This window comes from Symphalangus syndactylus, chromosome 19, assembly GCF_028878055.3.
Source record: "Symphalangus syndactylus isolate Jambi chromosome 19, NHGRI_mSymSyn1-v2.1_pri, whole genome shotgun sequence".
Classification (NCBI taxonomy): domain Eukaryota; kingdom Metazoa; phylum Chordata; class Mammalia; order Primates; family Hylobatidae; genus Symphalangus; species Symphalangus syndactylus.
Window position 1 is genome coordinate 41,813,574 of NC_072434.2, and position 25,591 is coordinate 41,839,164.

Sequence of the window (25,591 nt, forward strand, 5' to 3'; positions counted from 1 at the left end):
CAGGGCTGTGACTCCCTCTTTGGGGGCCCTGTGGTTACTGAAGTCTCCAAGCTTCCGAATGCCACCACATTCCCTGTTGGCAGCTGTGGAAGCTGCTTGCGGTGCACCTGGTCCAGCCACAGCCTGGCAGAGAGCCAGGGCCTGTGCAGGCACCTGGAGCTACCTGCCTCACTGCAGCATCCAGCATGCCTGACTGTGTGCAGTGGCCGGAACCCACGCTTGCTTTCTCACATACCCCTTGCTGCTCCATGCCTGGCTCACCCTTGGCAGACATGGGATCCAGGCTGGTAGTGTAAGCCTAGCACAGCCTGCCAGGCTGAGTGGCTGGAACAAGCCCAGCAGGCCTGAGCAAAACTCAGGCAAAGGCACCACTGGCCACAGAGCTTTCCAGCCAGAAAAGCAACACATCAAGGATCCTGTAACAGTTAGATGATCAGATGTCATTCCCAAGCAAATAACATATATTGCTATCCTTGATGTTTGCGAGGTAGTGCTGTGTGTTTAGAAATTTCATTTGTTTGTACAAGTATATCTGTAAAAGCTATGAGGCCCTCATAGTTATTGCTTTTTTTTTTTTTTTTTTTGAGACGGAGTCCTGCTCTGTCACCCAGGCTGGAGTGCAGTGGCACAATCTTGGCTCACTGCAACCTATGCCTCCAGGATTCAAGCAATTCTCCCACCTGAGCCTCCTGAGTAGCTGGGACTACAGGCACACACCACCATACCCAGCCAAAATTTGTATTTTTAATAGAGACAGGATTTCACCCTGTTGGCCAGGCTGGTCTCAGACTCCTAACTGCAGGTCATCTACCCACCTTGGCCTCCCAAAGTGCCAGAATTACAGGTGCGAGCCACTGCGTCAAGCCCCTATAGTTACTTCAGTACTGACTGGACACATTCACAACAACAGCTCCTATTCATATAACCTGTTTTTATCTGAACTCTGCTGCCTCCATTTATGGTGTGCAGGTTCAGAATCGTTTGTTCTAAAAGAGTAACAGTATTTCCTGTCATTTATTTTATGGATTATGTGTCAGGTCTTTTTCTTACCTGATTTAGCAAACTGAATTTTCTTTTTTTTTTTTTTTTTTTTTTGAGACAGAGTCTCACTCTGTCGCCCAGGCTGGAGTGCAGTGGCGCGATCTCGGCTCACTGCAAGCTCCGCCTCCCGGGTTCACGCCATTCTCCTGCCTCAGCCTCCCAAGTAGCTGGGACTACAGGTGCCTGCCACCACGCCCGGCTTATTTTTTGTATTTTTAGTAGAGATGGGGTTTCACCGTGTTAGCCAGGATGGTCTCGATCTCCTGACCTCATGATCCACCCACCTCGGCCTCCCAAAGTGCTGGGATTACAGGCGTGAGCCACCATGCCCGGCCGCAAACTGAATTTTCCTTCTGATTAAATTTTTATTTTAACTCAACATAATTTTATCTCCTACAATCTCATACAGTTAAATTGTGTTGTGTCTAATAATTCCACTTCATTGTTGAAAAAGTGATTTCTTTTTTCTTTTCTTTTCTTTTTGGAAACAGGGTCTCACTGTGTCACCAAGGCTAGAGTGCAGTGGCACAATCATGGATCACTGCAGTCTCAACCTCTTGGGCTCAAGTGATCCTCCCACTTCAGCCTCCTAAGTAGCTGGGACTACAGGCGTGTACCATCACACCCAGCTAATTTTTGTATTTTTTTGTTTTGTAGAGAGAGGGTTTCTCCATGTTGTCTAGGCTGATCCTGAACTCCTGGGCTCAAATGATACTCCCACCTTGGCTTCCCTAAGTGCTGGAATTACAGGCATCACTACACCCGGCCATAATTTTCTTGTACATTTTATTTAATCACAATATTCTTCTTTTCCTCTCATTCATTTTTTCTATTTATACTCATAGTCTTTCTTATTATTGCCCATATTGTGTGCTCTTTTGTTTCATGGCTTTTGCAGAGCTGCTTCCTTATTGATTCATACTTCCTCTACTCTTCACCTGCCTAACCCCCACTCATTATTCAGGTGTCACCGTAAATGACATTTTTTTCACATATACTTTGATTTAACTCCCAACTGGGGTAACTCTATTATATGCATTCCTAGAATTCTATGCATACTATTTGTAATAATCAGTACATTTATAATTCCTTGTTGTGTGTCTGTTTTCTCTACTATACTGTGAGTTCCATAAGGGACTATGTCTGTCTTATATACCACAGGTATCATTAGCAAACACCCTAGTACGGAGTGGGGTAGCAAGAAATATCTGTTGGATGAAGACATGGAACAGAACTAATATAGATAAAACAATATGAAAACCAGTGGTGAAATTTATTGCAAGTACTCTAAAGGTACAGAGAAAGTAGATCTCTAGAGGATGAATAGAATAGACACCAATGTTTCTTAATTTCTTATTGACCCTGAATCCCTAACAGAGCAACACATTTCATGTAGGAGATATTCATAAATGTTCACCAAATAACTAGACGAATGAAAGATTTGAAATGGATAATGAATGATACCTAGGCACTAGAAAGAGAAGGGCAGACTGGGCATGGTGACTCACGCTTGTAATCCCAGTATTTTGGGAGGCCAAGGTGGGCAGATTGCTTGAGCCTAGGATTTCAAGATCAGCCTGGGCAACATGGCAAGACCCCATTCCTACAAAAAATTAGCTGGGCATGGTGGCATATGCCCTGTAGTCCCAGCTACTTGGGAGACTAAGGTGGGAGGATCACCTGAGCCCAGGAAGCCGAGACTGCAGTGAGCTGAGATTTCTCCACTGCACTCCAGCCTGGGTGACAGAGTGAGACCCTGACTCAAAAAAAAAAAAAAAAAAAAAAAAAAGGGCAGAAAAGACCTTAAGCGAAAAGGGGGATAGATACCTGCCTATACAAAGGAAGGGAAGGAGCATATCTCATAGGGAAATGAGAGACAACAAAGTGCCTAGCAAAGAGGGGGTTAAAGCAGACTGATGGCTTTGTGGGATGTGAGGTTGTACTAAGACTGCTGGCTTCAAAATCTACTCAGAGGAATTTAGATTTTAATATGATAATTTATAAAGAGCTTTTGTAGGTTCTTAAGCAGAAAAAGTGACTTAATGAAAGCAAGATTTTGGAAAACTGAGTTTGGTGGCTATATGGAAAATGAGGAGGGAGGGAGGGACTAAGGAAAGACTTTAAGCTTAGAAAGCTAGAAGATAGTACTTCTGACAGCATGGAAATTTTAATAAATAAGCATCGTATATAAAATTTCTAATCTCTTTTGTCAAGGCCATTAAAGATCCTTGTTGGTTAAGGTCACCTGGCTCATATATATATGTATTTTTTGAGACAGAATCTTGCTCTCGCTCTGTTGCCCAGCTGGAGTACAGTGGTGGTGTGATCTCGGCTCACTGCAACCTCTGCATCCCAGGCTCAGGTGATCTTCCCACCTCAGCCTCCTGAGTAGCTGGGACTACAGGCACACGCCATCATGTCCGGCCAAATTTTCTGTTAGTAGGGATGGGATTTCCTCATGTTGCCCAGGCTGGTCTTGAACTCCTGGGCTCAAGCGATCTGCTTGCCTCAGCCTCCCAAAGTGCTTGGATTGCACCACCGCACTGGGCCTCATGTTCTTATAATGAGATTATTTTCACCATTGTATTAACTAATAATAAATAAATATTTAGTATGTACCAGGCACTATTCTAAGCATATATGTATCTTTACACTAACTCTATGACATGAGTATGCTAAATACCTTTTTACAGATGAGGAAATTAAGATGCAGAGAGCTTAGCTGGGTGCCATATTGAATGTGTATAGTCCTAGGTACAGGCTGAGGTGGGAGGATCACTTGAACCCAGGAGTTTGAGGCCAGCCTAGGCAACATAGCAAGACCTCATCTCTTAAAAAAGCAAAAAAAGACACATAGAACTTAAGCAACTTGCCCATGATCATACAGCTAGCAAGTAGTAGAGCTGCCATCAAACCTAGGCATTCTGATTCTGGTGTCCCTACTCTTAACCACTGCACTGTAGACTTTAGTTTAAATAATTACCAATTTAGTTTTAGGGCTGATGAGTTAAAGTGATTGTATGTGGTTCTATTTACATTTTGTATGTAACCAGATTACTGGCATAGCTAGTACATGCACTTGAATACTAAAGTCTCATGGAATGGTAAAACTAAAATTACCTCTGGGGCATTTCCTAATATGTGACTAGTTTTTTGTTGTTGTTGTCATTGTTTTCTTTTTTGAGACAGGGTCTTGCTGTGTTGCCCAGGCAGGAGTGCAGTGGTGCAATCGTAGCTCAGTGGTAGCCTCCACCTCCTGGGATCAAGGGATTCCCGCACTTCAGCCCCTGAAGAAGCTGGGACTACAGGTGTGCACCACTACGCGCAGCTAATTTTTAAGTTTTTTGTAGAGATGAGGTCTTACTACGTTGCCCAGGTTGGTCTTGAACTCCTGAGCTCAAGTAGTTCTGCCTTGGCCTCCTCAAAGTGCTGAGATTACAAGCATGAGCCGCCATGCCTGGCCATGACTCTGTTATTTAATATGTTTGTTTAAGATCAGAAAAATGATGAGCCATAGTGAAAGAAAAAGAGATGTTAGAATCAAATAGACTGTGGATTGATTTTTTTTTTTTTTTTTTTTTGAGATGGAGTTTCACTCTTGTCACCCAGGCTGGAATGTAGTGGCGCGATCTTGGCTCACTGCAACCTTCACCTCCTAGGTTCAAGCGATTCTCCTGCCTCAGCCTCCTGAGTAGCTGGGACTACAGATGTGCATCACCACACCCAGCTAATTTTTGTATTTTTGGTAGAGACAGGGTTTCACCATGTTGGCCAGGCTGGTCTCAAACTCCTGACCTTAGGTGTTGTGTCCGCCTCAGCCTCCCAAAGTGCTGGGATTATAGGTGTGAGCCACCACTCCCAGCTGGATTGATGTTTAATTACTAGCTGTATTACCTTAGTGGGTTAATCTCTCTTCTGGAATATGGGTATGCTCATATTATGAAGTTTTGTGACATTTCAATGATGTGTCAAATAACTAGTGTTGTGTATTAGCCTGGTATACTATAATTGTACATAAATTGTATGCTATTGTTGTTGTGTCTATTTTTATCATTCAGATTAATTGTTCATATGGTTAATTTTTATTTTTTATTTATTTATGTATTTTTTTTTTGAGATGGAGCCTCACTCCATCGCCCAGGCTGGAGTGAAGTGGTACAGTCTTGGCTCAGTGCAACTTTCGCCTCCTGGATTCAAGCAGTTCTCCTGCCTCGGCCTCCTGAGTAGCTGAAATTACAGGCGCATGCCACCATGCCCAGCTAATTTTTGTATTTTTAGTAGAGACAGGGTTTTGCCGTGTTGGCCAGGCTGGTCTCGAACTCCTGACCTTAGGTGATCCGTCTGCATCAGCCTCCCAAAGAGCTGGGATTACAGGCATGAGCCACCATGCCTGGCTTCATTTGGTTAACTTTTATTGAACTTGTGTTACAAACTTCTCATTTTCATGTGGTTGTAGGATTTATCTAACTTGCCAATATAGCTAAATTCCGTTAGGAAGTACAGGGCATCTGGGTAAATCTACAAGAAGGTGAAGTGGTGAAGACTCAAAAAATCATTTAAAAATATATATATATTGAATCTAACTAGGTATTTAATATAAGGAAAAGAAGACTATAAAGGAATAGCACAGCATCCACCATCAATATGCATAGGCTCTATTACACTTTGAGACTCATGAGGTTATTTGGTTATAGGATATACTTAACCCTAGGGTTCCCATAAGGATGTAGAACATGAACCATAGCTTGATAGTAGTACAGTGTCAGGCTTTTGTTATCTTTGACAGTCTTTGCAACAACCCATGTAGCATCTGACGTAGCTAATTGGGAGCATCTTTTTGGGCCTTCCTCCATCCCCAGATAACTGCTCAAACGACAAGATTCACATCAGGCAGGTGTAGGAGCTGTCCTGGCTTAGAAGTCTTATTCCTGACGGCAACCAATATCTCTTGGAAAAACTTCATAGGCATAGATTCCAGGGTGTCTCTAGGGGACTTGCTCTGCTACAAGAGTGACTATTCAAGTAAGACCAAAGTTATGGCTATCTATCAGGGGTTTATGGTTCTCCTTGTTCAAATATAATTTATTATCTTTCACTTTTGCCCATGTTGGAATAGTAGGGATTGATTGTATGGATTGAATTGTGTCCCTCTAAAGTTCATATATTGAAGTTGTAACCTCCCAGTACCTCAGAATATCACTTTATTTGGAGAGAGGGTCTTTACAAAGGTAATCAAGTTTAAATGAAGTCATTAGAGCAGGCTCAAATCCAATATGACTGGTGTCCTTATAAGAAGGGGAAATATGGAAACAGACACACATATAGGGAAGATAATGTGAAGAGACATAGGGAGAAGATGGCCAACTACAAGCCAAGGATAGAGGCCTGGAAACAGATCCTCCTGTCACAGCCCTCAGATGGAACTATCTCTGCTGATGTTGATTTTGGGCTTGATTTTGGACTTCTAGCCTCCAGAAATGTAAGACAATGCATTTCTGTTATTTAAGCCATCCAGCTTGTACTTTAATGTAGCTGTGCAAGCATGCTATCACACCAGTCCACCTTAAACAACTAAATATCAAGACAAAGTATGATAAAAACAAAAGATAATGGGCAGAGAAGGTGAGTCTTCTGCTTACCCTATCTTACTGCCTGTGGTTTTCAGGCCATAGAACAGGTAGGGGAAACAGAAACTGAATTAGAGGTCTCCCTGACTTGAGGAGACAGAGTTGAGAAATATAGAGAGCCCACGATGGTTAGTTAGAATTTGCAGGACCAATTGCCAGAAGTTTTTTAAAAATTCAGGAGATCTGGAAAGATTTCTGGAGTCTTAGCTGATTACTTACTAGTCAGTGTGTCTATACGAGGAAAGCACTGCAAAGAAATGGGTAGAACAATTCTCACAGGGCCAGGAATAGTTTGTATTCTTACCAGCCAGAGTGAAAAAGGTTCTTGTACTACATGGGCGCATTATGTCTAATGACTCAAATTATGTACAGATTCAAACTGCTCTGATCCTACCTAATAAGCTTTAAAGAAAGCTTGAAAAGGATGAAAGAATGGGCACATTAAGGAGAGCTATGGAAGATACAAAAAAGACCCAAATCAAGCTTTAAGAAATGAAGGTGGCAACGGGATGAAAAGTATGCTGGATGAAATTAAATGCAGATTAGACAATGCTGAAGAAAAAACTCATGATCATGAAAACATAACAACAGAAATGATCCAAAATGAAACACAAAGAGAAAAGGCTGAAAAATTAAATGAACAGCACATCATCGAGTTGTGGCATGTCAGGCAGCCAAATTCTGTAATTGAAGTACCCAAAGGAGAGAAAAGGTGGTGGACCTAAAAAATATTTGAAGAAACAGTGGTTAAAAAATTTCCAAATTTAATGAAAATTATAAACTTACAGATCCAAGAAGCTCAATGAACCCCAATTGCAAGAAACAGGATAAAAACTACATTAAACATTATGATCATAATCAAATTGTATAGAAATTCACATAAAGAGAAGAACCTTAAAAGCAGCTTGAGGGAAGAAATCTTCCTTATATACTTAGGTATTTTGCAGATATAAAAATGACAGCGTATTTCTCATGAAAACAGTGCAAGTTGCAAGACAGTGCAGCAAAATCTTTAAAATGCTGAAAAAGAAAAACTGTCATCCTGTATTTTATACCCAGTAAAAATATGTTTTAAAAATGAAGGCAGGCTGGGCGCAGTGACTCACACCCATAATCCCAGCACTTTGGAAGGCCGAGGTGGGTGGATCACTTGAGGCCAAGAGTTCGAGACCAAACTGGCTAACATGGTGAAAGCCCCATCTCTACTAAAAATACAAAAGTAGGCCAGGTGCTGTGGCTCACGCCTATAATCCCAGTAGTTTGGGATGCCAAGGCAGGTGGATCGCCTGAGCTCAGGAGTTCGAGGCCACCTAGGACAATATGGTGAAGCCCGGTCTCTACTAAAAATACAAAAAAATTAACCGGGTGTGGTGGTGCTCGCCTCTAGTCCCAGCCACTTGGGGGCCTAAGGCAGGAGAATCGCTTGAGGCAAAGGTTGCAGTGAGCCGAGATTGCACCACTGCACTCCAGCTTGGACTACAGTGTGAGACCCGGTCTCAAAAAGAAAAAAAAAAGCAAAAACTAGCCAGGCACGGTGGTGGGCGCCTGTAGTCCCAGCTACTCAGGAGGCTGAGGCACAAGAATTGCTTGAATCTGGGAGGCAGAGGTTGCAGTGAGCTGAGATCGTGCCACTGAGGCAAAGCATTTTCTCAGATACGTAGAATTTATCACCAACAGACCTGTTCCACAAGAAATGTTAAAGTCCGTCAAGGAGAATACCAAATATTGGAAATCTGGATCTACACAAAGGAATAAAAAGTGACAGAAATGATAAATTTATAGGTAAACATAACATTTAAGACAATTAACTGTTTCAAATTAAACGTTTGGCCGGGTGCAGTGGCTCATGCCTGTAATCCCTGCACTTTGAGAGGCTGAGGTGGGAGGATCACTTGAAGCCAGGAGTTCAAGGACACAGCTAGGCAACAAAATGAGATGCCATCTTTACAAAAAATACAAAAATTAGCTGGGTATGGTGGCACATACCAGTATTCCTAGCTACTCTCTAGGCTGAGGCAGGAGGATTGCTTGAGCCCAGTGATTGGAGGTTGCAGTGAACTATGATCACACCATTCCACTCCAGCTTGGGCAATGGAATGAGACCCTGTCTCTAAAATAAAGTAACATATATTAAATAGTAGTGTATTGTGGAATTTATACCATATGTAGAGACAAAAATGTAGAACAGTAGCAAAAAGGCCAGGGAAGAAGATATGGAAGTATATGACATGTGATGTGGTATAATTTTATTTAAAAGCTTATTGATAAGTTAAAGATACATAATATAAACCCAAAAGCAACCACTAAAAAAATCAAAATGGGTAGGTATAGCTAATCAACAAAAATAATAAAATGGAATCATAAAAGAAGGCTGAAAAAGATAACAAAGAAGAGATGGGACAAATAATAAATACCAAGATAGTAAATTTAAATCCAGCCATGTAAAAAAATCACTCAAATATAAATGATCTAAATACCTTCAAGTAAAAGGCAGAGATTGTCAGACTGAATAAGGAAGATTCATCTGTATGTTGTGTAAGAAGCATACGTATAAGAAAAACACGGCCGGGGCTGGGCGTTGGTGGCTCACGCCTGTAATCCCAACACTGGGAGGCTGAGGCAGGCAGATCAGTTGCGGTCAGGAGTTAGAGACCAGCCTGGCCAACATGGAGAAACCCCGTCTCTACTAAAAATACAAAATTAGCCAGGCGTGGTGGTGCGTGCTTGTAGTCCCACCTACTCGGGAGGCTGAGGCAGGAGAATCACCTGAACCCGGGAGGCAGAGGTTGTAGTGAGCCGAGATCCCGCCATTGCACTTCAGCCTGGGCAACAAGAGTGAAACTCCGTCTCAAAAAAAAAAAAAAAGAAAAGAAAACCACGGCTGGGTGCAGTGGCTCATGCCTGTAATCCCAACACTTTGGAAGGCCAAGGCGGGTGCATCACCTGAGGTCAGGCGTGTGAGACCAGCCTGGCCAACATGGTGAAACCCCGTCTCTACTAGAATACAAAAATTAGCTGGGCTTTGGTGGTGGGTGCCTGTAATCCCAGCTACTCGGGAGGCTGAGGCAGGAGAATTGCTTGAACCTGGGAGGTGGAGGTTGCACTGAGCCGAGATCACGCCACTGCACTCCAGCCTGGGCGACAGAGTGAGACTCGGTCTCAAAAACAAACAAACAAACAAAAAACAGTAAATGGGTAGAAAAGATAGCACAGTAATATTAATTAAAAGAAAGCTGAAATGGCTATATTAATATCCAGGTTATTTCAGAACATATATTATTACCAGGGATAAAGAAATACATGCCATATTTATTTATTTATTTATTTTTTTTTTTTTTTTTTTTTTTTTTTTTTTTTTTTTTTTTGAGACGGAGTCTGGCTCTATCGCCCAGGCTGGAGTGCAGTGGCACGATCTCGGCTCACTGCAAGCTCCACCTCCCGGATTCACGCCATTCTCCTGCCTCAGACTCCCGAGTAGCTGGGACTACAGGCGCCCGCCACCTCGCCCGGCTAATTTTTTGTATTTTTAGTAGAGACGGGGTTTCACCATGTTAGCCAGGATGGTCTCGATCTCCTGACCTCGTGATCCGCCCGCCTCGGCCTCCCAAAGTGCTGGGATTACAGGCGTGAGCCACAGCGCCCGGCCTACATGCCATATTTATAAAGGGATCAATTTATCAAAATGATACAACAATTTCAAAACATGTATCTAATAACAGAGCTTCCAAATGCACAGTGCGAGAACTGGTAAAACAAAGGGTTAAATGGAGAAACCCACAATAATATTTGGAGATTTCAATAACCTTGTCTCACTAATTGAAGAAAGTAGTAAATAGAAAATCAGCGGCACTATGGAAAACTTGAAACAACACAGCCAATTTTACTTAATTGATTTTTATAAAATACTCCACACAACAGCATCAGAATGCACATTCTTTTCCAGTGCACACAGAACATTTACAAAATAGACCGTTTTCTGTGGTGTAAAGGAGGTCTCAATAAATGTAAGATGATTCAAATCATACAGTGTGGTCTGTGACCACACAGCTTTAAATAAGAAACCAATACCAGAAAGATCTCTAGAAAATTCCCAAATATTTGGAAATAAAGTGTACATTTCCCAATAATCCATGGGTCAAAGAATAAACCAAAAGGAAAATTATAAAATATTTTGAACTGCTTGAAAATGAAAACATGAGATATAAAAATTGGGGGATACAGCTAAAACAATGATAAGAGATAAATTTATAGCATTAAACCCTTATATTAGAAAAAAAGGCCAGGCACGGTGGCTCATGCCTGTAATCTCAGCACTTTGGGAGGCCGAGGTGGGCGGATCACTTGAGATCAGGAGTTTGAGACCAGTCTGGCCAACATGGTGAAACCCCATCTCTACTAAAAATACAAAAAAATTATCCGGGTGTGGTGGTGCGTGTCTGTAATCCCAGGAGATGGAGGTTGCAGTAACTCGAGATCACACCATTGCACTCCAGCCTGGGTGACAGAGCAAGACTCTGTCTCAGAAAAAAAAAAAAAAAAAAGACATCTCAAATCAATGACCTACTCGTCTACCTTCAGTAATTAGACAACAAAGAGTAAATGAAATACAAAATAAAAGAGAAGAAATAATAAAGATAAGCAATCCATAAAATAGAAGACAAAAACAATAAAGAAAATTAATGAAACCAAAAGCCAGTTCTTAGAGAAGAGCAGTAAAATTGATAAACCTCTAGTTAGACTGATTTGATAGGGAAAGCACAAATTACCTTTTTAGGATGTAAAAGACGGAAACTATCATTACAGGTCCGATAGACAGTTTGAACATGTTTTGGCCAGTGTGCGTTCAACTTAGATAAAATAGGCAAATTATTTGAACAGTAAGTTTTCACAGCTCTCAAGATTAGATAACCTAAATAGCCCTGTATTTATTAAAAGAATTGAATTTATTGTTTAAAACCTTCCCACAAAGAAAAGTCCTAGTTCAGATGGTTTCACTGGTAACTTAACAATGAAGGAAGAAATAACACCATTTCTGTGCAAACACACCAAGAAAATAGAAGAGAAGGAATCTTACTCTATGAGGCCAGCCTTATACTAATAACAAAACCAAGAAAAGACATTACAAAAAATAAAAACTATACATCATACCTCTCATGAAGATATTTGCATAAATAGTTAACAAATTTTTAGTAAATCCACCCTAACAATACATAAAATAATAATGTGTATTACGACTAAACGTGGTTTATTTCAGGAATGCTAAGTTGGTTTAACATTCAAAACTCATTCCATAGTTTAGGATACAGGATCCTTTAACAGGATGAAAAAGGAAAACCATATGATACAGCAAAAGCAGTTGATGAAATCCTATTTCCATTCAAGATTAGAGAGAGCATGATTGTGTTTGTGTGTGTGTGTGTGTGTGTGTGTGTGTGTATTGGCAATCTAAGAAGAGAACTTTCACAAGTTAGTGATTATCTATGAAAAATCTATAATTAACATCTGTAATGGTAACAGACTGAGTGCTTCCCCTTTAAGATTGGAAAGAAGAAGGGGATGTTCACTCCTGTTTTTATTGAGCATTGTAATGGAGCTTCTAGCCCATGTAATAAGGGGAAAAAAAATAAGAGTCATAAAATTATATATATCAAAAAAGACTGTCGGTATTCGTGGATAACATGGCTATGTAGAAAATCCTGTGGAGTCTACAAAATGGCCACTAGATCTACTAAGTGAAGTTAGCAAAGTCATGAGATTATTGTATAAAAATCAGTAGTATTTTGGTATGCTAGCAATGAACAATTGAATACAGAAATTTAATAACAATACAGTAGGCCAGGTGTGGTGGCTCACACCTGTAATTCCAACACTTTGGAGGACAAGGTGGGCTGATTGCTTGAGCCCAGGGGTTCTAGACCAGCTGGGCAACACGGTGAGAACCTGTCTGTACAAAAAATACAAAAATTAGCCAGGTGTCCTGGCACATGCCTGTAGTTCCAGCTACTCAAGAGGCTGAGGTGGGAGGATCACTTGAGCCTAGGAGGCAGAGGTTGCAGTGAGCTGAGATTGTGTCATTGCACTTCACTCTGGGTGACAGAGTGTGACCCTGTCTCAAAAAAAAAAGAAAAAACCACAATATCAAAAATATGACATAATTTGGGATAAATTTCTTAAATGATCTATAATACTTATACACTGAAAACTACAAAATATTGTTATGAGAATTTAAAGACCTAAATAAATAGAGATATATAATATTTATGGATTGGTAGACTCAGTACTGTTAAGATTGCAGTTCTCCCCAAATTGATCTGTAGCTTCAACACAATCCCAATCAAAATACTAGTAGGCTTTTTTAAAAATAAAAATTAGCCGGGCACAGTGGCTAACACCTGTAATCCTAACGCTTTGGGAGGCCAACGTGGGCGGATCACCTGAGGTCAGGAGTTTGAGACCAGCCTGACCAACATGGTGAAACCCCATCTCTGCTAAAAATACAAAATTAGCCAGGTGTGGTGGCGCATACCTGTAATCCCAGCTACTCAGGAGGTTGAGGCAGGAGAATCACTTGAACCCGGGAGGTGGAGGTTACAATGAGCCGAAATCACACCATTTTACTCTAGCCTGGGCAACAAGAGCAAAACTCTGTCTCAAAAATAAATAAATAAATAAAAACAAATAAAAATTGAGGTACTGATCCTGAAATTTATATGGGGATGCACAGAACCTAGAAGAGCCAAAACAACTTTGAAAAAGAACATAATAGCCAGGCACAGTGGCTCAGGCCTGTAATCCCAGCACTTTGGGAGGCTGAGGTGGGCGGATCACAAGGTCAGGAGATCAAGACCATCCTGGCCAACATGGTGAAATCCCATCTCTACTAAAACTACAAAAATAAGCTGGGCGTGGTGGTGTGTGCCTCTAATCCCAGCTACTTGGGAGGCTGAGGCAGGAGAATCTCTTGAACCCGGGAGGCAGAGGTTGCAGTGAGCTGAGATTGCGCCACTGCACTCCAGCCTGATGACAGAGAGGGGGAGACTCCGTCTCAAAAAAAAGAAAAAGAACATAATTGCAGGACTTCTTAGATGATGTTAAGACCTTTATTTTTTTTTGACAGAGGTTTGCTCTTGTTGCCCAGGCTGGAGTGCAATGGTGCGATCTCGGCTCACTGCAACCTCCGCATCCTGGGTTCAAGTGATTCTCCTGCCTCATCCTCCCGAGCACCTGGGATTACAGGCACGTGCCACCACGCCCAGCTGATTTTGTATTTTTAGTTGAGACAGGGTTTCTGCATGTTGGCCAGGCTGGTCTCGAACTCCTGACCTCAGGTGATCCACCCGCCTTGGCGTCCCAATGTGCTGGGATTACAGGCATGAGCCACTGCGCCCAGCTGTTAAGACGTATTTTAAAAGTAGAGTGATCAAAGCAGTATTGTTTGGGTGTAAATATATTTGAATAGACCAATGGAACAGAACAGAGAGTCAAAACATAGATGCTCACAGATGCTCAATTGCTTTTCCATAAAGATGCCAAGGCAGTTCATTAGGAAAAGGATAATCTTTTGAACAAAAATGATCTTTATAATTGTATAGCCAGTTGTTTGAAAAAGAAGATGAACCTCAACCTTTACCTCATACCATGTACAAAAATTAATTAGAAATGGTTCATAGATTTATGCAGAGTTAAAACTAAAACTTCTGAAAGAAAACATGAGATAAAAATCTTAGTGACCTTTGGCTTGAGGGAGGGTGAGGGAACAATATGTTACAAAGGGGCTCAAGGAAATTTTGGGGGGTGATTGCAAGTGCCTTTTTATGAGTATATGCACATGTCAGAATTCATCAAATTGTACACTTTAAATATATGTAATTCATCAGTTATTTTAAATATAACTGTAAAAGAAAATACATCATTTTTTTTTCTGGTAATGTAATAGACATTCAAACTTTGATCAGGTCACTGCAGTGATATAGCCAAAGAGTTAACCTGTCGAAATCTCACATAAAAAGGAACAAGGTTTTGTTAACTCTTTACTCAACACCAAAAAGATAGGAATGGAGAAGTTTATGTTGGTTGTGATACAAGAATCTGTGAAATCATGTATTTGTACAATTCTCCATCTTGTATAAGACAGGCTGAAAAATAGACTGAATGGCCTCTTGAGATTCTTTCCCACTCTAAGCTTCTAAAATAGGAGTTTTGGTTTATTTTAATTTGAAACTACACATATTCTTCAGAGAAGTGTGAAATTACAAAAGCATAATTTCATAGGTTCTTTGTAGCACCGGCGAGAACAGATGGCGCTAAAATCTGTTTGAGGAATGTTTGATTCTCTGGCCTTCAAGGAATACATTTCTTTTAGGGAATTAGGAGCTGATAGTCCTTTTCTTAGAGGAATGAAAGGAGTTGGTCAAAGGTCCTCTGGAGAATAGTGCAGACGAGAGAGATGATGTTCCATTGATTATTGGTATAGCTTTTCCTAGTTTATACATAAAAGACAGTATTTAAGAATAGATATGTTCAAATAAAAGAATCCTTAAGAAGAAGCCCATGATGCTGTACCTCCACTGACTGCAAGAGGAGGCCACTGCTGAACCCCACATGCCCAGGATAGTACTGTCTTCTCTCTTGTGTACATGTCCATTGACAGGAGTGGTTCTACTACACTGGACTTCTTTCTAGTCAAACTCCTGGCTTTCCCTGTCTCCCAGAACTCACAACCTCGCTGCCATATTTGTCCTTGAGACCATCAGCTTTAATCTCATTATGTGTATGTCAAGCACCACAAGAAGTTCTGGACTCCTAGAGCATTCGTCATTTATCATAATTTAATTTCTATCTCCGTACACCCTCCTTTCTGACCCCATTTTGTATTCATTTTGGAAAACCCAAGATATTAGTTCTTGTAAGTCTTATTTGCCTCTATACATTTCCTTGGTAATCTTATCCAGTTCTATGGGCTTAAATACTGTTTCTAAGCTGACACTTCCAAATGTTTGTTTTTAGCCTGAATCTCTCTGCTGTTTTGTAGACTTGACGGTCTTTACTGCCCACTTGACATCTCCATTTGCATACACATTTCAAGCTTAGCAAGTTCACCTTTGACATGGTCATCTTACAGGCTTCTCTATCTAAATTAATGACAGTGCTGTCATCTTTCCAGTTACCCAGGCCCAAAACTTTAGAGTCATCTTTGAATCTTCTTTCCCTCATTCCCTGATAGACAAACCTATCAGGAAATTCTGCTGCCTCTACTTTCTAAATATATCTATAATCCAGCTGCCTCTCAATCCTGGGACCAGTCTGGTCTCTGACCTAGATTTCTGCAGTGGCCTCCTAACAGGTCTTCCTGTCAGTACCCTTGTCAGTCTGTTCTCAATGTAGCAGCCTAAGTGGTCTTTGCTTTTCTTTCTTTCTTTATTTTTTGAGACAGAGTCTCGCTGTGTCGCCCAGGCTGGAGTGCAGTGGCGCGATCTCAGCTCACTGCAACCTCCGCCTCCCAGGTTCAAGCGATTCTTCTGCCTCAGCCTCCTGAGTAGCTGGGACTACAGGTGCGCACCACCATGCCCAGCTAATTTTTGTATTTTTAGTAGAGACAGGGTTTCATGATATTGGCCAGGCTGGTCTCAAACTCCTGACCTTGTGATCTGCCCGCCTTGGCCTCCCAAAGTATTGCGATTACAGGAGTGAGCCACTGCACCCAGCCTAGTCCTTTCAAAACTAAGTCATATCATATCACTCCTCTGCTTAAAACCTTCCACAGATTTTTCATCCCAATCAGAATGACACAAGTCCTCTACACCATTTGTATTTCTTGACTCATTATCTCTGTGATCTCTTTTTTTTTTTTTTTGGAGACAGAGTCTCGCCGTATCACCCAGGCTGGAGTGCAGTAGCGCGATCTCGGCTCACTATAAACTTTGCCTCCCAGGTTCACGCCGTTCTCCTGCCTCAGCCTCCCGAGTAGCTGGGACTACAGGCGCCTGCCCCCGCGCCCGGCTAATTTTTTGTATTTTTAGTAGAGATGGGGTTTCACCGTGTTAGCCAGGATGGTCTTGATCTCCTGACCTCATGATCCGCCCACCTTGGCCTCCCAAAGTGCTGGGATTACAGGTGTGAGCCACCGTGCCCAGCCCTCTGTGACCTCAGTTTTTATAACTCTTCCTTTTCTGTCACTTAGCTCTGGCCACACTGTCCTCGATGTTCCTTGAAATTCCAGGGCATGCTACCTTACTGCCCTCCAGGGCCGTGCACATATCCCCGTGCAGTGGGATAAGAGCCTTTGGCTTTTCCCTCACTTTTTTCAGTAAGACATCCTCTGACTCTCCTATTTAAAATTGTACCCACCAATACTCCCAGTCCTCCTTCCATGTTTTATTTTTCTCTGTAGCACTTATCATTGTATAATGGTTTTATGTATTTTACTTATTTGTTTATTGTTTTCGTCTCCTCCTCCTACACACACAAGAATATAAGCTCTGTGAGGGCAGAAAATTGTTTGCTTGTCTACTACTGAATAAAGCAAGCACTGAAACAGTGTCTGGCACATATTAGATACTCGATGCCTGTTGGCTAAATGAATAAGTATTTTCTAAATAAATGAGTGAAGGCAGCCTGGGCAGCATAGCGTGAGACCTCAGCTCTACAAAATAAAAAATAGGGCAGAGGGCCAGGCACAGTGCCTCATGCCTGTAATCCCAGCACATTGGGAGGCCAAGGAGGGAGGGTCACTTCAGGTTAGGTGTTTGAGAGCAGCCTGGCTATCATGGTGAAACCCCGTCTCTACCAAAAAATAACAAAAATTAGGCGGGCGTGGCGGCACATGCCTGTAATCCCAGCTACTTGGGAGGCTGAGGCAGGAGAATCACTCCTGAGGTCCAGAGTTCACAACCACCCTGACTAACGTGGTGAAACCCTGTCTCTACTAAATACAAAAAAAAAAAAAATAGCCGGGCCTGGTGGCGCATGCCTGTAATCCGAGCTACTTGGGAGGCTGAGACAGGAGAATTGCTTGTACCTGGTTGGCGGAGATTGCAGTGAACTGAGATTGTGCCATTGCACTCCAGCCTGGGCAACAAGAGCAAAACTCAGTCTCAAAAAAAAAAAAAAACCAAATGAAAATAAAGATAGCTGGGTATAGTGGTACATACCTATTGTCTGTATACCTGGGAGGCTGAGGTGGGAGGATCACTTGAGCCCAAGAGTTGGAGGCTGCAGTAAGCTATGATTATGCCACTGCACTCCAGCCGGGGCAACAGAACAAGACCCTGTCTCAAAAAAAAAAAAAAAAAAAACACACACACACACACAAAAACAAAACAGAATGAATGAAGACTCATAGTTGTCAATATGTAGATTCATAGGACTTGAAGATGGGGTCTAGCCTCTGGACACTAGTGAATTTCAGCTAACTGGAAGGGTATGTATTTACATTTTTCTTAAAATTACTCCAAGAAAATATATTCTTCCACCTTTTCTTTCCATCGTTCTTCAGCTCAGTGTTTCTTTCTCAGTTCTAGTTCTGTTCCTCACTCATGCTGTTTCCTCTGTCCAAAATATCCTTTTTGTATACCTGATAGCCTTTAGCAAACCTCCCTAGAATTCTCCATCCCCTAGACAGTGTCATTGTTTTTCTCCTCCATTTTCCTATTGTTCTTTATTTCTGTAACATGCACAGAGTGATGTGTATGAATCCTGTCCTCTGAATTGTGAGCCTCTTGAGGGCAGAGAGTGTCTTTCATGCTTCCCTGTATCCTTGTAGTTGTTCACTTTTCATAGATTTTCCACACCTTTATACTGGATCTTCCTATCTAAAGCCTTTGTTAATCACTTGATAATGTTTGTAGAATTGAATCACTAAAACTTATTTTATTTGGCCAAGTACAGTGGCTCACGCCTGTCATTCCAGCACTTTGGGAGGCTGAGGAGGGAGGATCACTTTAGCCCCAAGATTTGAAACCAGCCTTGGCAACCTAGTAAGAAAGACCCCGTCCATACAAAATTAAAAATAAAAGAATTAGGCTGGGCGTGGTGGCTCACGCCTGTAATCCCAACACTTTGGGAGGCTGAGGCAGGCGGATTACAAGGTCAGGAGATCAAGACCATCCTGGCTAACGTGGTGAAACCCCGTCTCTACTAAAAATACAAAAAATTAGCTGGCTGTGGTGGTGGGCACCTGTAGTCCCAGCTACTCGGGAGGCTGAGGCAGGAAAATGGTGAACCCGGGAGGCAGAGCTTGCAGTGAGGCAGAGCTTGCAGTGAGGCTGAGGCAGGAGAATGGTGTGAAGCCAGGAGGCAGAGCTTGCAGTGAGCTGAGATTGCACCACTGCACTCTAGCCTGGGCGACAGAGCGAGACTCCGTCTCTTAAAAAATTAAATAAATAATAAAAAATAAAAGAATTAGCCAGGTGTGGTGGCACATACCTGTAGTCCCAATTTCTTGGGAGTCTGAGGTGGGAAGATCACCTGAGCCCCAGAGGTCAAGGCTGCAGTGAGCAGTGATCATGCCACTGCACTCCAGCCTGGACGAGAAGGCGAGACTGTCTCAAGAAATGAAAACAAAAACAGAAACTTATTTTATTAGATACCCAATCTATGCAACACTAATTACAAGTGAATCAAGATTTCAAAAAAAATCGTGCTAACCACATTAACTCTCAGTATAGTTTTATGACTATTACAAGCCATCCAAATCTATTCCTACTTACTCGGTTTACTAATTAGTATATTCAGCAAGTATTTATGGAGTGCCTGCCATGACAAAGGCCCTATGCTAAGCCTAACACATATACAAATTGTATCCACTCCTCAAGACCCTGCTTAAACTCATCTAAAAATCCTTTCCAGTTCAAATCGAAAGGCTAAATAGTCCTTTTTAAAACATGAGATCTCAGAGAGGAAATTGAAGTACATGATGTGTTAACTCAAAGATGGATTAGATGTTATAACTCTTCATACACTTCTGCAGCATAATCATTCATAGAACTGTGTTCTTTTAATTGGCTCCTGTGATTTTCCGGGACTCCAAGGGTGGGAAACACTGGGAGGTAAAGCTCGTGCTGTTTCACTTCATGTGCTAAAATGGTTCTTTTGAGATAATACTCCTGTAGCATTTAGCTCAGCTTGCTCAGTGCCTGGCCCATGGTTGGTGCTCTGGAAATGTTACCTACTTTGCACATTCTGTTGTTACAGCAGTTGTTTCTCTGCCTTTTACTGGTATGTCATTCTCAATAATTTGTAAACTTTTAGGAAAGGTCCTTAATTTCATTATCTTATAAGAGGTATAGGAGCTACCTGGTTGAATTATTTGCTGCTGATTTTACGGTTGCTTTAAGGTTCAGTAGGCAGGTAGGGAAGATAGGCATACAAATTTTATTTAACAAATTGTTTGTTAAAACAGTACTTATTATATGTTTGGTGCTGTCCTAAGCACTTTGTAAATATTAATTTATCTAACTCTCATAACTCTATGAAATAGTTACTTTTATTATCACATTTTACAGAAGAGGGTCCTGGGACACAGAGAGGTTAAGTAAGTTTACCGAAGACACACAGATAGTTACGAGCAAAGCCAGTATTCAAATACTGTTGGTCGAAGGCTGGGCATGGTGGATCATGCCTGTAATCCCAGCACTTTGGGAGGTCAAGGTGGGTGGATCACCTGAGGTCAGGAGTTCAAGACCAGCTTGACCAACATGGTGAAACCCTGTCTTTACTAAATACCAAAAAAAAAAAAAATAGCTGGACATGGTGGCACATGCCTGTGCCTGTAATCCCAGCTACTTGAGAGGCTGAGGCAGGAGAATCACTTGAACCCAGGAGGTGGAGGTTGCAATGAGCCAAGACTGCACCATTGCACTCCAGCCTGGGCAACAAGAGTGAAACTCCATCTCAAACAAGGCTGGGCACAGTGGCTCATGCCTGTAACCCAGCACTTTGGGAGGCTGAGGCGGGTAGATCACCAGGTCAAGAGATCGAGACCATCCTGGCTAACATGGTGAAACCCCATCTCTACTAAAAATACAAAAATTAGCTGGGCGTGGTGGCGTGCACCTGTAGTCCCAGCTACTCGGGAGGCTGAGGTAGGAGAATCGCTTGAACCCAGGAGGCGAAGTTTGCAGTGAGCCGAGATTGCACCACTACACTCCAGCCTGGTGACAGAGCGACACTCTGTCTCAAAAACAAACAAAAATACTGTTGGTCTTGCAATTAAGCGTTATTCAAGGTTGAATGTGAATGATGGCATATAAAAAGTACAGAGAATGTGCTGTGGCATTTCAAAGAAGGTAATGGTCACATTAATGTCTCATTGGGGGTTAAAGAAGTCTTCATGCTGGCCAGGCACGGTGGCCCACGCCTGTAATCCTAGCACTTTGGGAGGCTGAGTCGGGCAGATCACAAGGTTAGGAGTTCGAAACCAGCTTGGCTAATATGGTGAAACCCCATCTCTACTAAAAATACAAAAATTAGTGGGCGTGGTGGCATGTGCCTGAAGTCCCAGCTACTCGGGAGGCTGAGGCAGAAGAATTGCTTGAATCCGGGAGGCAAAAGGTTGCAGTGAGCCGAGATGGTGCTACTGCACTCCAGCCTGAGCGACAGAGGGAGACTTGGTCTCAAAAAAAAAGTCTTGAAGCTGAAATTGGCATTTTCAGGGGACGACTTTTTCAGGTGCTTGGACATGGGAGAAGAAAAGAGAAGGTAGGCCGGGCGCGATGGCTCACGCATGTGATCCCATCACTTTGGGAGGCCGAAGTGGGTGGGTCACTTGAGGTCAGGAGCTTGAGACCAGCCTGGCCAAGATGGTCAAACTCCGTCTCTACTAAAAATACAAAGAATTAGCTCGGCGTGGTGGCGGGCGCCTGTAGTCGCAGCTACTTGGGATGCTGAGGAAGAAGAATCACATGAACTCAGGAGGCAGAGGCAGCAGTAAGCCAGGACCACACCACTGCACTCCAGCCGGGCCAACAGAGCAAGACTCTGTCTCAAAAAGAAAAAAAAAACCCAAAAAGAAAATAGTAATGCAAAGCCTCAGGGATGGGAAATGGTAGGCCATCAGGAAGTAGTCCTGCATGTAAGCAGTATATAAGGATACTATAGGAGGGAGGCAAGACAGGAGAGCTGATTTGGGGTTAGAGCATAGGAAGCTTGAGATTCTAAATGGAGGACAAGCTGGAGAAGATGTGACATAGAGCTGTGCTTTGATAAGTACAGAAACATTGTATGTGATGAATCAGAACTGATAGAGATTCACTGTAAGAAAACCAGTTATAAGGTCATTATGTCCAGAAAAGAGGCAGTTAGGCCTTGAACTATGGTGAAAATAGGTATAGATACAAGAAACATTTCAGAATTTGAATTCACAGCAGAATAACACAACCAAAATGGATAGTCAAGTATTTATATCATTATATGACTAGTGTAAGTTTGTTTTATGGTCAGTAAGGTCCTTTGAATATCTTGAAAACTCTGCTCTTGTTGTAACTGAGCATTATTTTAAGAGAAAATATATTCATTTATCTCTAAAGAAATATGAAGTTTCTTTCATTGGACTTGTAATTTACATCCAAGGAAATGATTTCCTTTGAGGCCAGCTAATTTATTCAGAATGTCTGGATTGAAAATGTTTCTTAGTCTGCTTAGTGTAGACAAAATTAGAAACCACTTTAGCCTAATGATTCGGAAGAAATGATTTCTTTAAAATTGTGATAATCTCAGTTTCTTTCATGTGATACAAATGTAAATTGCAAATGAGAACCTAAATGTGTCTGTCAGTTGGCTTTGCTAAGCAGAAATCTTCTAGCTGACTCATCCTATTTACAGAAGAATTATTTCAAAGTAACCTTTGGAAAACCTGGGTAGAAGTGGTTTGGATTAGTGAAGTTGATAAATGTCAGTGTAAGAGGAGTATTCAGTTATAGTTTGGATACCTCTGGTGCTTTGAAAGAGTTATAGCAAAGTAAAGCCAAGAGATGATGATGATGCCTTAGAGTTGTATTGATACAATACCGAGGAGTAAATTTAACCAAGGAAGTAAAAGACTTGTACCCTGAGAACTACAAAACGTTGCTGAAAGTAATTAAAGACCTATATAAATGGAAAGATGTTCCATGGATTAGAAGACTTAATATTGTTAAGATGTCAATATTAAAAGTGATCTATAAATTATTCATTGCAAGCCGTATCAAAATTTCAATGGCCTTTTTGCAGCAATGGAAAAGCTAATATTCAAATCATCTGTAATTGCAGGGGGCCCTGAATAGGCCCTTCATGGATATTCTTGAAAAAAGAAGAACAAAATTGGTGGATTTATACTTCTCAATTTTAAAACTTACCCTTACCTCACATTATATATAAAAACTGACTCAAAACAATCAACCAACAAACTAAATATAAGAGCTAAAACCATAAAGCTATTAGACAAAAACATAGTAATTCTTCATGACCTTGGATTTGGCATTGGATTATTAGATATGACCCCAAAAGCACAAGCAACAAAAGAAAAAAAATAGATGAATTGGATTTAATAAAAATTAGAAATTTTGTGCATCCAAGGACATTATCAAGAAAATGAAAAGACCTATAAAATGGGAGAAAATATTTTCAGATCATATCTCCCATAAGGGTCTTAAGAATTCCTACATATCGGCCGGGCGCGGTGGCGCATGCCTATAATCCCAGCACTTTGGGAGGCCGAGGTGGGCGGATCACGAGGTCAGGAGATCAAGACCATCCTGGCGAACACGGTGGTATTTTAGAGACTATGGGTGCACCATAGTCTCTAAAAAAAAAAAAGACAACCCAGTTAAAAAATGAGCAGGCCAGGTGCGATGGCTTACACCTATAATCCCAGCACTTTGGAAGCCAAGGTGGGCGGACCACTTGAGGTCGGGAGTTCGAGACCAGCCTGACCAACATGGAGAAACCCTATTTCTACTAAAAATACAAAATTAGCAGGTGTGGTGGCACATGCCAGTAATCTCAGCTACTCGGGAGGCTGAGGCAGGAGAATCGCTTGAACCTGGGAGCTGGAGGTTGTGGTGAGCTGAGATAGTGCCACTGCACTCCATCCTGGACAACAAGAGTGAAACTCCATCTCAAAAAAGGAATAAAAGAATGGCTGCTCCATAGGCAGGGCAGTGTCGTGGGCTGCCTGACCGAGTATACTTACGGTATTTCCTGATTATATGCTAAACAAAGGGTTTTCTGGGAAAGGGGTGGGAAATTCCTGGAACTGAGGGTTCCTTCCTTTTTAGATCATATAGGGTAACTTCCTGACATTGCCATGGCATTTGTAAACTGTCATGCATGGGTGGGAGTGTCTTTTAGCATGCTAATTCATTATAATTAGCGATAATGAGCAGTGAGGACCTCCAGTGGTCACTTTCATCACCATCTTGGTTTTGGCCGGTTTTGGCTAGCTTCTTTACAGCATTCTGTTTTTATCAGTGGGGTCTTTGTTACCAGTATCTTGTACTTTCCTCCTATCCTAAGAATGCCCAACCTCCTGTGATGCAGCCCAGCAGGTTTCAGCCTCATTTTACCCAGCCCCTGTTCAAGATGGAGTCAAACAACTCTGACAGCACTACAACTTTTTTATTTTATTTTATTTTGAGATAGAGTCTCCCTGTGTTGCCCAGGCTGGAGTGTAGTAGCGCAATCTTGGCTCACTGCAGCCTCCACCTCTTGGGGTCAAGTGATTCTCCTGCCTCAGCCTCCCGAGTAGCTAGAATTACAGGCACCTGCCACCACACCCACCTAATTTTTTTGTACTTTTAGTAGAGATGGGGTTTTACCATGTTGGCCAGGCTGGTCTTGAACTCCTGACCTCAAGTAGTTCACCCACCTCGGCCTCCTAAAGTGCTGGGATTACAGGCGTGAGCCACCGGGCCTGGCCCGCAACACTACAATTTGTAGGAGGAAGAGGGGAGTAAAACAAAATAAGTTTCCAATTAGATGTTTAAAGGCTCAATTTTAAAGGATTAGATCAGAAAGTTGGACAAATGGGATGACATGAAGGAAAAAATGGGAAATAAAAACAAATTATCATTAACCCAGAGCTGGGCTAGGTGGCATGTGCCTATATAATCCCAGCTACTCAAGAGGCTGAGGTGGGAGGATCACCTGAGCCAAGGAGCTTGAATCCAGCCTGGACAACATAGTGAGATTCCTGTCTCTTAAAAAAAAAAAAAAAAAAGGTGTCGGCCGGGCGCAGTGGCTCACGCCTGTAATCCCAGCACTTTGGGAGGCCAAGGTGGGCGGATCACGAGGTCAGGAGATCGAGACCATCCTGGCTAACACGGTGAAACCCTGTCTCTATAAAAATACAAAAAAATTAGCCAGGCATGGTAGCAGGCACTTGTAGTCCCAGCTACTCGGGAGGCTGAGGCAGGAGAATGGCGTGAACCCGGGAGGCGGAGCTTGCAGTGAGCCAAGATCGCGCCACTGCATTCTGGCTTGGGCAACAGAGAGAGACCCTGTCTCAAAAAAAAAAAAAAAAAAAAAAAAAAAAGTGTCAAACTCTTTATTTATTTTTTTAAATTTTTTTTTTGAGACAGAGTCTTGCTCTGTCCCCAGGCTGGAGTGCAGTGGCGCGATCTCGGCTCACTGCAAGCTCCGCCTCCCGGGTTCACGCCATTCTCCTGCCTCAGCCTCCGGAGTAGCTGGGACAACAGGCATCTGCCACCATGCCCAGCTAAATTTTTTTGTATTTTTAGTAGAGACGGGGTTTCACCGTATTAGCCAGGATGGTCTCGGGCTCCTGACCTCGTGATCCGCCTGCCTTGGCCTCCGAAAGTGCTGGGATTATAGGCGTGAGCCAACGTGCCCGGCCCAAACTCTTCATAGAAATAAATAACAAATTATCATTAACCTGTTTCAGCCAGGGGCTGGAGTTTAACATCAAGGTGAGTTCTTAAGTATTACAT

At 42.1% G+C, this 25,591-nt stretch overlaps 1 protein-coding gene across 4 annotated transcripts in view; it reads left to right on the top strand.

The window, feature by feature from the left end:
* Positions 1-25,591, top strand: part of ZFYVE9 (zinc finger FYVE-type containing 9) — a 202,677-nt gene that overhangs the window by 158,222 nt on the left and 18,864 nt on the right. The gene's annotated exons all lie outside the window — the stretch shown is intronic.